A 16,216-nucleotide genomic window follows, 5' to 3' on the forward strand; every position below is an offset into this window, starting at 1 on the left:
GCACCCCATCCTAACCAATACAGAGCTGGTGTAGTACGTCCAATGCAACAATTTAAGTTGTATGGGTCTGAATCGCGATCGGTTCGCTACCTCGCGAGGGGATGCCAGCGCTTCTCTCCAATCATCGTCATCCAGATCTCCAACATCGTCAGCCCATTTAACCTGCAATTTATCCTGAGCGTCTGGAGTATTATTGAGGATTTTCCGGTAAGTCAGAGAGATAGCCTTCCCTGGGAGATAGTCGTCCAACAACCTATCCTCCAGAGGCGAGGAAACCGGTACCTCCGAGTTCTTAGGAATGGCTGTATACAATACATTTCTGACCTGCAGATAACGGAAAGTTTCTTGATCGTGCAATTGATAATCTCTCTGCAGATCGACAAAAGGGGTCACTCTACCACTCGCCCACAAATCCCAGACCGTAGAAAGACCTATCAAATCCCATTTAACGAATCCTGGCTGCTGGGAGAGCATACCCAAGCGGCCGGATTCCAGCAGGGGGGTAACTTGCGTTATTTTGTCTCTCCACCCCAAAGCCTGCATTGCTTTATTCCATATATCCACAGTAGATAAAGTGGGAGTAAACCCAGGTACATAACGAGTACCTCCATAAAGTGCTCTGAGATAGGAGCCAGGTAGCATATTATGTCAGTCCATTCTATAACAGGGGTCCGAAACAGGTCGATGAACCCATCGATTTAGAACAACTAATTAGGAAGCCCATTAATAAGACCTGATGTCAGGCAGGGCAATACCACCATCGTACCAGCTCTTTGTCAATTTAGTACAAGCGATACGGGGGGCACCCCGATCCCAGAGCAGGGCCCTAACTTTGGAGTCAATTAATTGGAAATACTGCAGAGGAACTGAGTATGGCACGTTCTGCAAAGCATACAAAAACCGGGGGAGGGCAATCATCTTGTAAAGCGCCGCTCTACCTAGCAATGTAAGGGGCAATGTTTTCCAGTGACGGATATCAGTTTTGAGACGAAGCAGGGGGGAACAAGTTACGTTCGTAAAAAACAGAGGAATCTGGCGTAACGTAGATTCCTAAATATTGAAAGAAGTCCGTCACTATGTTGGCCTCACAACCCATCGGTAAAACCGGAGGGACCCACTCAAAACATACACCACGGACTTGTCCCAGTTGATTGTATACCCAGACTATTTTTTAAATAAAGTGAAGATATGGAGAACACGTTGCAGTGAGAAATAAGGTTTGGCCAGGTACAACAAAATGTCGTCGGTGTAAAGGGAAATCTTATAGGACCAATCAGGCGCCCAGTTCAATGCCCTAATAAGCGGGTCTCTCCTTATCCAAATCGCCTGGGGCGCCAGGACAAAGAGCAGGGGTGACAGCGGGCCACCCTGTCTTGTACCCCTCCCCAGGACAAAGGATGTGGAGCGGGCACCATTAACAGAAATCCGTGCCAAGGGGTCAGCGTAAAGAAGACGCACCCAAGACAGGAATCGGCCTCCGAAACCATACCGCTCAAGTGCGGCAAAAAGAAACGGCCACTCTATCATATCAAAGGCCATTTTGGCAGCAAGGGACATAATAATGGTATCTTCTTGGATAGTGGCAGCACTACCAAACACTCCATACAACCTTCGGAGATTCAATGCTGTATTTCTGGTGGGCATAAAGCCCGATGGGTCGAGTGTATTAGTTTAAGAAGGTATGGAGAGAGGGGTCGTGCCAAGAGCTTGGCGAGGATCTTGACTTCCGGGTCCAATAAAGAAATGGGACGATAGGAGCTACATTTCTCCGGGGGTTTACCCTTTTTATAGATCACTACAATAGAGGCTAATCGTTGCGTAGCAGGCAAAACACTGTGAACTCGGCTCACGTCACACATTTTTATTGGGAAGGGGGCAATAGTAGTAGCATTGGATTTATATCATTCTATTGGAAGACCATTCGGGCCCATAGCTTTACCTGACTGCAGAGAGCCAATGGCCTTTGTAACCTCTTCGACTGTAAAATCAGCCTCCAGGCTCCCCACATCATGAGCGTCGAGAGTAGGTAGCGGCAGAGTGGCCAGTAAATCTGCTGAATCAGCCCGGGTGGATGACTGCCTGGATGTGTATACCTGCTCAAAGTATCTGGCGAAGGCCCAGGCTAGTTCGGTCCTGTCACTTTTCACCTCTCCCTCCTGTCCTACTATCTGGGCCACCCATCTGTTCGCCAACTCCCTTTTATCCAGCCACGACAACAATTTATTGGCTTTATCCCCCACATCATAAATAGGATGCTGGGTCGCTCGATACTGAGTCTTAACAGCCTCTTCAGCAACACCCCTGTATTCTTTTTGCTTAATGGATAATTTATGTGCAGTCTCTGAAGTATCGGAGGCCACCAATTTGGCTTCAAGCACGGATACCCCCACTTCTAATTCCTCCAACTGTTTGCGCCTCCTCTTTCCTGTGACCAGCAACTGCCGCCACCCGCCCCCGTACAACTACTTTATAAACCTCCCAGAGTGTGACGTTGGATGCCACTGATCCATCATTTTTTGTAAAGTAAAACATTTGCACTTCTTATAACAGAATGGACAGATGCTTCTATGAAAGTCACTTTGGTGTGTTGGGAAGATTTGGAGGGGCAAACGTAAAGAATTGGACATACCCAAGCTGAACGATTAGTAGGACCCATCTGTTAGATGTAATCGATCGTGCCCTGGGAGAACGTGCTGAAGCTTGCCTCTCTACAAGATGAGTGTGCATCACTAAGGCTAAAACAGTCGCTTGGAGGTTGTTGTTCAGGAAAAGGGGTTTGGGAATATTGGTGTCACTGCTAGCCTGCTCATTGCCAGCCAGACCCAGATCTATAATGTCTAGACAATGGGGTGACCCTGTGTCCCTCAGAACCTGGGTATGATTATTACAAGAAAACAATGGTTCTGTCGGGTATGAGCAAAACAATTACTTTGTTATACAAGTGAATCAAGGAAGAGGTAAGGAATAAATCAAGAGTTGACCACACAAAGTAAGAGTACAAATCACGGTAAAGCTAGATATGAAGGGTGTAATGTCATTCTTTATATATAAATTGCATCATTTATATAAAAAAACACCCATATCACTTGTAAAGCGAGGTTACCAAAGTAATAAACTGTAAAGTGAGTCAGTGAGTCAGTGACAAGGTGACATAAGTGACAGAATTGTGCATAATATATACAGTGATCGAATACAAAAAAACACTTTTTATGTACACAATATACAGGAAGAGGGCCAGTATCGAGGAAAATCACAACGACACCGTTTCACGAATAAATCAAAACATGTATAGAAAACAGGTCTTGAACTGGTCCTAGCAATTATCGTCGACGTTTCAACCCAGTGTAAGCGACATTAAATCGTCATGTAGTGTCTTCATCAGGACATTAAAATAAACGATGGCAACCTGCAAGAGCAAGTAAAGTACGTATCAATAGTGTAATGTGCGATTATTTTAATGTGTGGTCCTGAATAATAAAAGGCCATAACTCACCTAGCCTATGGTCTAGGATGGCCTTGCAATCAAATGTTCAAGTGTAGAAGGACAGAGCGCCTCATACAATGGGGTCTCTGTAAGTCAAAATGGAGCGCGTGATGCCGTCATTACACCGCTATCACATGATTGTCGAGCAAAAATGAGACTGCGCCTCTACAATATTAAAGTTAAGAGGAGTACGAAAAAAGGGGGGGGTTAAATAATTAACCTCCATTAAAACCGATTTGGAAAATTAAACACGACAATCACGGGTTACATACAACCAACTTGGGTGCTTAAAAGAGCTCACCTCAAACGGCGTTTTCCTGTAAGGAAGGCCGAGTCCGGTGAATGAAGTACGTCGGATCCAATCCGAAATTAATTTTCTATGAGAATCTGTAAGGACAAGCGTTCATTGAGACAAAACTCATGGCCGGGTACGTAACAGGTATGCTCCTGTTTTTCATTTGGTTAATAAACCAGCCTCTGTCTTTCCCTCACATTGCCGCCCACTGACGCATTGATTATCAAATTGCAGGTGTCCCTACATTGATAGGTCCCGATGAGACCCCGCATTGCTAGTTGGGTCGAAACGCAGTTGACAACTTGAAGCGAACCAATTCTCAGCCCCTATGATTACACTAGGAGGCTCCCAACATTGATTGCGTATCTACTGAATAGTCGCTTCTGTAAAAATATTGAAACCTTGCTTTTATGTCACTAAAAGTCACATTTCAGACTTCTGTGTACCTCCCTTTTACAGCAATTGTGCTGATATATATTGTAATATTAATCATTGAGTGTCCACAGGAACCTGTTTTTGTCTAATAAACCAGCTTTAAGCATTGTCCAGGAAAGGAGGGAGAGGTGGTGTGCCTTGATGGAGGTAGGTGGCACGAGTGGTGGAAGTGGGCTTTAGCCACAGAAGAAAACGTTTCGGTACCTGCATTAATTTCTTCGCAAATTAAGTACTTCTGGCCACCATACTCCAAATGAGGCTCACAGAGGTTACACTTGATTCAAATAAGTCAATGGAAATCGTTTGTGATTGTGCAAAGCTGCATTCTGAGAAAGTTTATGTAATTGCCCTGTGTGTGATACCCCTGATTTGCATCTTTGTATGTCTGCATTGGTAGTAGATGATATGCCACTAGGTGGACCTTGTAAGGAACCGCCCATTGCTAAATCTTCTGTGCTAACATTAGGATGCCAGTATAAATCACAACTAAAGATTGTATTCCAGTACAGGGTCGGTAATTTCCTTCCATTTATTCTCCTCAGGCATATTACAGGAGTACAATTTCTGTTAACCATTTTTGTATTTCAAATTTGGTTGGTTACCTCTGGAACATTAGCTCGGTCTGAGTTGCCAGTCTGGGTGGGTATTTTATCATGATCTGTCAAGGTGTAATTAGTTCCTACTATGTTATAGGAAGTCATCTGGGTTATTTGGGGTTCCTACTGAATACTCAGTATATGCAGAGCTCCATTCATGGTTTCCTTTGGTTCCGCATGTGTACTGGATTTTCCATCATCCAACTGCATTCTGTCCATCCATCTGCACAGGAAGTGACATCACTGGTTTCCTGCCAAATCTGTGTTCACTAAATGGAGGCTAGAGCACGGACGCACCACTGATGCGCCAAAGGCATGCCAAAGACAAGCCCATCTGTAGCCATCTGCTCATGCTCAGTTTCAGGACCCCTGGTCCTCCATCTACGCATCCCCTTCCCTGTCGCTACTCCACCACAACCCTCTGCACCCTGATCCCTGATTGCATATCCTATATGCAGTGTGCTGCTGTCTTGTAAGTTGATTCAGCAAGGCAGATTCTTCTTTTGCTTTTTGTACTTTAGTTGGTCAGCCCAATCTCAGTTGGAGTCTCTCATTTTTCCAGTTACACCGTCGCCATGCAATTCAGATTTAGTCCTGTTTTATATTACTGTCCTGTTTTCTCATATACTCTGTTCCATACTTCATTTGCATCATTAACAAACATTGGTTTTCCTTCTGAGATCACTATTAATTAACTGGAAAGAAAAATATATATTTGAGGTCTATGCGATGAATCTTCCTTTTGACTTCCAGCTAGGACTTATCCTCATTTCGTACAGATATGGCATCATCTGAAAAAATATGAATACTGTAATTTTCATACAGAACTGGATCGACGAATCTTACTCGTTGCAAAATTTGGTTACACAGACTGTAGGATTCCATCCATGATTGATTACAGGCTCATCCATGATTGATTACAGGCTAGTCCCCTGTGGTGTGAGGGGGACCCAGTGCCCTATGTGCTCTTTCCAGTTTGAAGAGCGAGGTAAGCCCTTTGTAGTGTCCTCAGCTCTGAGTTCCAAGAATCACACTCTTTCCTCTAGCTCTAGCACAGTTTCATGAAGGGCCTTGATGACAGCGTCGAGAAAGATAGATGCCACCAGTGGCCCTGATGTAAGTGAAAGGGAGCATTTAGCCATATTCTAGTGAGCATCCTAGACGGAGACTAGGGCTAATTTCTGTTGAGTGTGTTGATAAATTCCCATTCTTGTTTGAGCCCCCCCCCCCCCCCGAGCCGTGCAGTCCAGTGCTATGACTGACGTCCAGAGTCTTACCTGTTTATATATCCCATTCGGTCCAGTGAGTCCCAACCTCTCTACACATAGTCCCTCTCTGCATGTCACAAGGGATGTTGCATTAATCAGAGAATTTTAGGCGCAGGCTCTGCGTTCCACATCTCATCAGGGGTTCACTGATTTATCGATGGCTCCATAGGATTATGGATATTTGAAAGTGCGATGAGTACTTCACACTATATAACTTCAGTCTCTACTGCCGCAGGTAATAGTGGCAACAGTCCCACTGGCCTACATGCGCCTTTTAATTTGGCCTTCCACCTGCCACTATTTCAACTCTCCATTCAGGGCGGTGTGTTCTGGACTTTAGTATGCCAGCACCTATGTCACTAAGGCTTGATTCCCACAGTGGCCCACACTGGCAGGAGGAGAGAGAATTCAACCCCCTCCTTGTGAGAGCCCCAGATAATGAACAGGGCTATGTAATTGGGTTGGTAAAGTGGTTACTTGAGCCTTGATGTGTCTTCTGTTGATGCTACTGCACCGAAATGAGCTATAAACAAGCGAGCTAGCACTGTGGACCAATAGTGTACATCTGACCTGATGATGGTTGCATAAGAATTTTGCAAGGAGACTAAAACGTCAACTAGAAAACTGCTGTTATCCTCTGTAAGAGCAATTAGTCAAGGATGTCATAAATAGAAAGATAATTGGTAATCATATCAAACATTAACTCAATTATCATCATTGTATAGTTTTTGTGATATATGTCTTGTTTAATGGATGTTTTTAGATGTATTTGTCCACACTGTGTCTGCAATGAGGACTGATGTAGACAATTGTCTAATACATTTGAATCAATTTTGTTATAATTCTGTTTTAGTTCACTTTTCCTACCAGCATACAATATCAAAACCACTAAATATTAAGATACACATTTCTCTGATGTTAGAATACTATAAGATGTTTTTACGAATCAAGTAATAATTGGGTATTTAATATAAAAGTGTATAAATAAAATTCCTCAAAGATGTATTGTTTTGCAGAACCAACTTCCAAAGGAGTAATTGGATCTATCTATGTATCATATTCATTCAACCCATCACTTTTTTTCACTCAGTGAGATGCTCTATGTGCGACTGGTATGCCCAGACATGGGTCCGGTGCCCACTCTGCCACAGGAATCAAGTCATTCCTCACTGACAATGTCTAATGAGGCTGAAATTAATATGTGGTTGCTTGTGTTCCCTTTCAGAGAAGATCTGGTTTGGCAGATCAGGCTGGACTGTTCCTATAGGAGCAGGATCAAGGCTGAATTGCATGCGCCTGTTTCCTGTCTTAGAGGGCATGTTGGATGTACTGGATGATGTATCCCAAGTGACTGGTAAGTAGAATGCTTGAATTAATACAGCCACTGATAATCTGTTTTACTTACCATTTTTGTAATTTGATAGTGAAACTTGAGTAGAATAGTAACTGAAATGTGTTGTTTAAGCCAATCAAGCATTGTTAAAAACGATTCCCCTGTACCACCCTATCATTCAGGTAGGAAAAACATGTATAGCTTCCATGCTGTCAATACCGTTATACACTTCATGAACACCCTAGTTTCTGATTTTACAACAAATTGCAGAACACTGAACTGATACTTTTCAACTTCCACAAATCACCAATATTTGTGATTTCTGGGACGCTTCATGATATGGAAATATGCATTTTCATGGTCTAATATAGTGAGGTAATCTTCCTCCTTCAACACTAAAATTACTTCCTCGAATGTGATCTTGAACCTGTTTGTCTTAACCTATCTATTTAATGGCCTTAAGTTCAATGTGAGCCCCAAAGCTCAGACTTTTTTAGAAATCAGGAAATACATGGCGTAGACCCCCCCAATGCCTCTGTATTAAGAAATGTAGTCTATTGCTCTCTCCTGGAGCAGAGTCTGGTCTGTTTAGAAGCATTTAGATGCAATATCTTTATTTATTCCAAGGATCCACTAACCTCAAGTTATGTTGCATCATGCTTCTTGGTAATCCCTCAGATGTCTCTGATCCAGGATGTGAAGGTCTGGGGTATGTAAGATTTGTTCCCTTCCAACTCCCCTGCCACAAAAAGCCTGTGGCGTGATGCGATGGTGTAGTGGCTTACTGGCTGTATCGAGACTGTTGCTGTGTACTGCTGTGTTGAGCATACTGCAGTCACCATTGAAGATTTCTCTGAAGATATCTCGGAGATACTGTCCCTCTGAGATAAGAACCCCTACTTAAGAAACCCATGCATTGTCATTCTCTTTTCTCATTTGCTCAATTACCTCACCAATTCGGACAATCAAATCAATATTTCCCATTTACTGGTGTGTTTATGACACTGGACTGCACTTCAGGTTTGAACTTAAAGAGTCTAAGGTATTCATATTTTCTAATCACAGAGCCTGCTCTCAACTGCCTCCTGGCCACGTCTGCTCCATCGAGAACAGATAATGCGCATGTAATAGACATGCTCTAGCCCTCTTGCATATCAGCTGCCGCTCTTTTCTATGGTAACTCATGAAAATGATTGACTAACCTCGGCAATATCTTCCTATCATTGTTGGCCATATCTACTCAAAAGTGCTAATAAATTGGAAATGCACTATCATATTGTCGCTGCTCTCTTAGTTGTCTTCCCCACAGATTCTAGTGTTTTAGTTTCATGGTCTGGCGGAGGATCACTTATAGCCAACGGAGACAATTATCCTTTTTTGTGCAGTCAAAACGATAAGGGAGTCAGGATAGTTTGCAAATTAATGTATCTGGGATCTTCAGGTTATGTCCTACCTTCTCTTTCTGTACCTCGATGTAATGATATACTTAGTCCTTTGTTTGTGCTTATTTTATGTAGTCTTTCATTTGTCTTCATATTGCAGGTATAGCAGCTCTTGTGCATTTGCCGTCTCACACTATATTTATATTTGTATATGTTGACATTTGTAATGGCTCATGCCCAGCATTCCTTCTTCATGGCACCCAGCTGCAGTAAAGTCATTTGCAGCTGGGATTCCTTGGACGCAGGACATGTGGGACGTGAGCTCCTGTATTTTCAGGAATAAAACTTACCTCATTTGGCATTTGGAGTCTCCTGGTATCATGATTCACCTCCCAACATATTTGGAGCATAGCAAAAATTGCTTCAGGGGCCTAGCATCACCCAAGCACTATTTCTCAATTTTCCCATGATTGCAGGCCGGCTTCCTTATAGAGCAGTTGGAAGTTTGGTGCCTCTCTGGATGTTGAGTTGGCGCTGTCTCGAACATTTCGTCTGCCTTCACCTGCGCTTGGTTGTGTGCCGGTGCATTGTTTTGACAAGCGTGTTTGACTGCAATTGAGCCATTGCTGAACCTCGCACTGGGCATTTTCACCGCTTGTGCTCACAATCTCTGACTAAACTGATCTTTGGGCTGTTTGAGGTCATCTCTCTGTAACGCTGCCGCTGTCTCAAGAATTTGGGAGCTTTGGTTTGATGATAAAGGCTCCAGTTTATGGTATTTTTGTGACAGTTCTACTTGTGTTCAATGAGGATCTGTTCATTACTTGCAGCAATTATAATGGCTAATATACAGCAGTATGTACAGATTCAACCATTTCTCCCAACTCCAGGAAAACCTACTCTCCTGCTTTATCACCTCCTGAGGATGGTGATGGATGGAATGAATACTTGAAGGCAACTACAAGGCTTAAAAATACATTAGTAGAGCAACCAAGTGTACTGCTTGAAAGATTTAATTTTAATAACAGAAAGCAGACTGAGGAGGAGTCTACTGAGGAATGTGTTTCTGCTCTAAGGATACTTTCAGTGAATTGTAATTTTGGAGCTGAATTAGACAATGTCATAAGGGATCACTTTGTTTTTGGTTGCAACTCTAGGAAAATCCAAGAACTCTTACTTAGTTTATGTGATCCCACTCAAATTGAAGTATTGGATTTGGCCAAAGCCATAGATAGTTCAGTTATTTCTAGTAAATGTATTGCACCTGAACCTGTTGTGCATGCATTAATCTCTGTGCAAGTTCCCGAAACCGTAAATGTACTTTTCTGGTAAAGATAAATACAGCAAGACTTCACATAAAAGGAGCAGGACATGCTTTAGATGTGGTTCTAAAATAAATCTTAGCAATTATGCATTGTGTCCGGCTTTAGGAAGAAAAATAACACATGCCATAAAGTGGGACATTTCTAGGGGGTTAGCAAGAGTGTTGGGGGTGGTTCTCGGGTGAATTCTATGAATATTGCATCGGTCATGGATGAATGCTTGCAGGATTTATCGAGGGACGTCCTTTCACTTGAAGTGGATTAATTGAAAGTAAAACCCGTGAAAGGGCACTATGTGATGTGCATATTGGGTCAATTAAACTCAATATGATGGCAAATTTGAATAGGACACGTTACAACGCACACATTTACAGCGTGTGCCATTACAACTCATTTTTTACAACACAAACTCCATTACAACGCATGTCATTACAACGCAAGCCATTACAACGCATAATCCATTACAACGCAAATTACTATTCTAACTCCGCTATAGCGTTACTTTGGGGAATGCGTTGTGATGGCATACGTTGTAATGACATGCGTTCAAATGGATTTTGCGTTGTAAAAACGTGCGTTGTAATGGCACACGTTGTAACGTGTGCGCTGTAACGTGTGCATTTTAAACGATGTTTCCCGGTAGATTCAGGGGCAGCTATTACGATTGTTTCAGTTATATTCTATCATCAAACTTGGGCTAATTCTAGACCTTAAATTGCTCCTGGCATTTCTTTTAAGGCATAAGGTGATCGGCATATTAACAAGATTGGTTTCTTTATAAATGATTTAGTGTTTGAGCAGGCAGACACAAACCAAGATTTATGTGTATGAAAAAGGGAAACATATTGTGGGATGGCAGAATCCAGAAAAATTGGGTTTAATGCTTGGCCCTGGTACACCCAATCCCAACATGGTGAATAATATGCTGGTGGAGTCACTTAGTGACAGTGCTGACAGTGTGTGGTCAGAGATAGTTCAGAAGTTTCTAGACGTTTATACTGATAAGATTACAAACATCCACAAATTTGAACATAAGATAAAGCTGAAGAAGAATGCCATGCCAGCGTCTCATAAGGTTAGGCCAGTACCGTTATCAGTAAGTCCGTAACTTAAAAACCTGCTAGACAAACTGGTTAAGGAAGGTGTCCTTGCGCACACAGACTTCTCGGAGTGGGTACGTTCCATTGTAGTGGTATGCAAGAAAGATAGGGACATTAGTCTGTGTGCGGACTTGAGCATTCTGAATAAGAACTTGGTTGTTGACTTTCACCCTTTACCCAAGATAAATGACTTACTGGCAAACATAAGTGGTGCAAACCTTTTCAAACTGTTGGATTTAGTCTCTCCACATATCACCAGATTCCACTTCCATCAGAGTCGCAAGACCTTACCACCTTTGTCATTCCAATTGGGGCCAACACTGTTTTACAGTTGCTGATTGGTCTTGCGTTTGTTGTGTTTTCAAGAAGTTAATGGATTCTATTTTGTCAAACATACCAGGAACCCAAGGTTACCAGGATGATGTATTGGTGTTCTCCAATACTTTTGCAGAACATAAGACCATACTTAACAAGGTTTTGAAGGTGTTTAAATAGGTAGGTTTCATGCTAAAACCAGAGTATTGGTAGACAATTTGGGTGACCAAATTTCCAGCTCTGGCATAACAACCAAATTTTCACTAGTACAGGCAATACAGGATGTTTCTCCAGCAAAAGACAAGGGCATCTTGAGACCGTTCCTTGGGATGAGTGAATACTATTCCAGGTTCTTTCAGGGGTACGCTCTGTTTGCTCAACCACTTCGGAAGCTTTTGCAGAAAGGTGTACAGTTCATTTGGGATGATGCAGCACCAAGCCTTTTCTAAAATTAATCCACTGATCATTAATGCACCAGCCTTGTCCTCTTTTAGGCCTGAAAGCAAGTGTGTGCTTAGGGTGGATGCAAGTCAAGTGGGAATAGGGACCGTTCTCTCACAATTTTATGATAATAGAGAACAAACTGTAGCCTTCGCCTCCTTCTTATTGAAGACTTCAGAGTCACAATACAGCACAATTGAGAGGGAGGTGTTGGCCTGGTCATGGGCCACTGCAAAATGTAAAACATTTCTTTGGGGCATGAGTTTTGATTTATATACAGATCACAAACCACTGATACATTTGCTTAATGGCAATGGCTTGGGGTAGGCTTCGGCAAGGCTTTTCAGACTTATTTCTAGCTTGCAGCAATATCATTTTAAAATTGATTACATTCGTGGTGAATGAACTCTAGAGCTTATTTCTAGTCTAGGATGCCACTACTGGATGTTGAACAAATGGAAGAATATGAGGCGGTTGAGTCTGTGGTAGCCACTTTGGATGACATGTTGAGCTCTTCTGGTTTGGTCTCTCATGAAGAATGGCTGTCTGCTTTCAGAGATGACAATTTGTTATCTGCTGTTATGGACTTTGTCATGAAAGAATTGCCCAGGGAAAGATCGTTCCCTATTCCCCTCAGACCTTTCTCGTGGGTGGAAAATGAACTTTCCATTGTTTGCAACAATGTCACTGTTTCTTCCTCTGCTGTCAGGATGAAACTCATTGAGGCAGCTCACCAAGGCCATTTAGAGGTGGGAGTCACATGTAAAAACTTAAAACAATTCTTTTGGTGGCCTTCATTAAACTACGAAGTTCAAAATGGATATCTGATTGCAGTACTTGGTACTGTAAAATAAGCACTGGATCATTCATCAAACACCCCTTCACTCTGTTCTGCTTTCTGATGAGGTTTGGTCTAAAGTTGCCTTAGACTTTACAGGACCTTTTGAAGTTTTGCCCACAGACAAAAGATGTGTATTGGTCTTAGTTGACTATTTCTCAAAATGATTTTTTTAAATGAAATGTTCCCACCACTAGTACCGCTATTGTCATAACAATTTTAAACAAGATCTTTGAGACTGAGGGGCCACCAAAGGAATTGGTCACTGATAATGGACACATTTTCTTTTTTACAGATGAAGGAATGTGTTCAGAACCATCACATCAGACATTTGAAAGTGGCTTTACATTCACTACCTCAAATGGTCTGAACAGGTTCCTAAAGGAAGGAATGCAATCTGCTTTGGTGAGCAGGGTTCTAGTGGAAGATTTTCTGAGGAAAAGGCTTTGGGCATACCATCTTACTCCACACCCTACTAGTGGTGTAACCCCTTTTTGTTTGATGAGAAAGAAAAAACCCAGATCTAAGATTTGTCCTGATTGGGTCAAGGAAATTGCTCCAAAGGAGATGGATTGTCAATGTAAAATCTCTGAGATGGTCAGGGTGTAGCCCAGTTGGCACATACAATTCACTAATACAAAGTGCATGATGGAAAAAGTATTGATTTCAAGGTTGCAGATTGGAAGTTGATCAAATGTCCCACTAAAGTTAGAAAGGTACAACAAGTTTTTTTCGGCATCTGTACAAATTGTTAAAGTTGATAAAGGCTCAGTTTGCTTAATGAGAGAGGTTGATGGAGCAAGAGGGCCCTTGTGAGGTTAACACTCAAAATTCGCACACAAAAGTCATGTTGGTGGAGAAGGAGGTGAAGACCATGATGATTGGTATATATTAGAGAGAAATATCTCCACTTGAAGTGCTACTCAATCTTCTTCCTCTGTTTTGTCTAGCCCTCCTGAGGAGTCAAACATCTCTGAGCCAAAGAGTGACAGGTAACTTGGAAGAATGTGGTGAACTCAGAAACCCTAGTGGTACTGATGCATTTGCACCTGAGGGTCAAGGATGTGGAATTCCTATAACCCGACGCCCGGGACATATTGTTTGGGGTCAAGGGCAACAAGTTTTAAAATGTATTTTGTTCTTGGGACAAGTAGCCCTAACACCTTACAGCACACACTCTTTGGCTGCCAGTTTACAGTAACACATTATGGATCAGGGAAGAGCAATGTCTGCAGTTAAGGTAATATTTGTGTTCATGTGTTAAAGCTGTAAGCGCTCTAAGTAAATGTTGTAAGCTCGGACTGTACTACTGACAGTGGTTCCAGTTTGTGTACACAGTATGTGTACAAACAATTTCAAAGTTTAGCAATATGAGGCTATGTATAATGCCCCCAGAATGCTCTCTGATTAGATGCAAATATTTGCAGAGGCTAGAAAGCAAGCTTGAGGAGTCTTTGCTTTCCAAATGAAATGCTCACAAAAAAATGCAAGTAGGAAATAAAATATTTGGCTAAACTACTGTAAAATTGTAAGTACCATTTATTTGCAACTCCATTTAGTAAAATCTGTTAATGTATGCTAGCATATCCCAAAGATATTCATAATGGAAAATAAGTACAACCAGTTTCAATACGATTGTGGGAGACATAGAAATAAACATGCATTGGTTTGGCATGGTTTTTGTTAAACAACTTGGTGTGGGAGATGCTGGGCCTCACCATTATAACAAACATTGGCAAAAGCAAAAATAGTTTTTGGCCTCAAAAAGCACACATTGCCAGAGTAGTTTCTGGCACTGAACAAAACTACTTTGTGTACCGATATGCTCCTTGTGAAAGAGCACAGTAAAGCCAGCTGATAGACAGAGCGAGAGAGAGAGAGACGGAATTTTAATAAACGCAAAAGGTCATGGTTAACGCCAGACCTAATTAGGGGCCCAATTATTAAAGAGAGTCTCAAAAGTGCAACCCTTGGTATATGTCTTTGCATTAAGTGCAGATATACAACTTTTGTGCATTCACAAAAAGTTACAGAGGTAGGCCAAGAAATAGTACTCCTAGAAAATATATTTGTGAACTGCATTTTAGCATGAGCAAATGTGCATGTGTAGATTTGCTCATGCGAAAATCTGAGTGTTTGCAAGTTCACTTTCCTGCCAATCACTTTTTCCCAACCCTGGAAGAAGTTTCACATCTGCCATGGTCAGGAGTTAAGTTCCAACATTTCTCAGTATGGGAAAAGATTAGAGAAGAGTTGGTGAAAATCCTTAAAACATGCAAGTAAGTAGGTTTGCACAGACTCAAATGGGCATTCCAACCCTGGAACTATTGCTTGCCACTACCTTCAGCCACAGTATGTAGATCTGCGGAAAGGTGGAAACATAAGGGAATGGCTAGTATTCAAACCCTACTATGGTGTGAGCCTGGCATAATCTGAGAGGCTATATCAGAGATTTTATATAATGAGATTGCTGCCAAAATGTGTTGCTGCATTACATGGCACAAAAGGGACAAGTGGATTTTGTCACAGAACAAAGAGATTTGTGAAGCAACCTGCACAGTGGACAAGTAGATATTTTATTGAATTCCACAACCCTGACCTGAGGATCTGCCGGAAATGTCAGAACTTCTCGCAAAGTTTCCATGACTGTGAGGTACAGAGTTTATGTGCAATGAAGCTTGTTTTTTTAATGTTTGTTTATAAGAGGGAAGATGACCTAATGATACACTTAGGGCCTCATGTAGGAAGCCAAATACCGGTCGGTAACGGCCGATTTTCGGTAATTATACCGTTACCGACCGGTATTTTGGCTTTTGAGATGTAGGGGGAGAATTTCATGATTCGGTATTTACCGAATCGGTAAAATTACCGAATCGGTAATATTACCGATTCGGTAAATACCGAATCATGAAATGAAATGTAGGCGGAGTGTGTGGTGGGTGTGGGGATTCGTTATTTACCACCAACTAAAGGTTGGTGGTAAATGACGAATAGGTGAAAAAAAGCATTTTTGTGCACGTTTAAGTGTGCAATGTGGCAGACATACATGCCCTTAGGGCATGTATGTGCGCCACATGTGAATAAGGAGAAACCTCTTATCTGACCTGTCTAATTCCTTTAGAAATTAATCTCTAATATATTGCACAAACCCCCACTTGTGCACAGCTACTCAAAAAACAATTTTCATTTCTTTATATGTCATTTTATTTACTTTTTTTTATATATAAAAATAGAGACAAAGTAATACATAGCATTATATTCACAAATGTCACATAGGTATCTGATTCACATGTACAACATACATTTAGTTTGCTCACAAATTAGACACCGTATTTATACAGAAACATGAAAAACTATTTTTTTAGAGACCCCAATAGGAATAAGAATTTAAGGAAAAACCAGCAAAA

The 16,216-nt window shown here is 41.8% G+C and overlaps 1 protein-coding gene across 2 annotated transcripts in view; it reads right to left on the reverse strand.

Moving 5' to 3' along the window:
• The window catches only part of PLEKHG4 (pleckstrin homology and RhoGEF domain containing G4), a 1,592,954-nt gene that overhangs the window by 1,028,245 nt on the left and 548,493 nt on the right, over window positions 1–16,216 (reverse strand). The gene's annotated exons all lie outside the window — the stretch shown is intronic.

This window comes from Triturus cristatus, chromosome 12 (assembly GCF_964204655.1).
Source record: "Triturus cristatus chromosome 12, aTriCri1.1, whole genome shotgun sequence".
Taxonomy (NCBI): domain Eukaryota; kingdom Metazoa; phylum Chordata; class Amphibia; order Caudata; family Salamandridae; genus Triturus; species Triturus cristatus.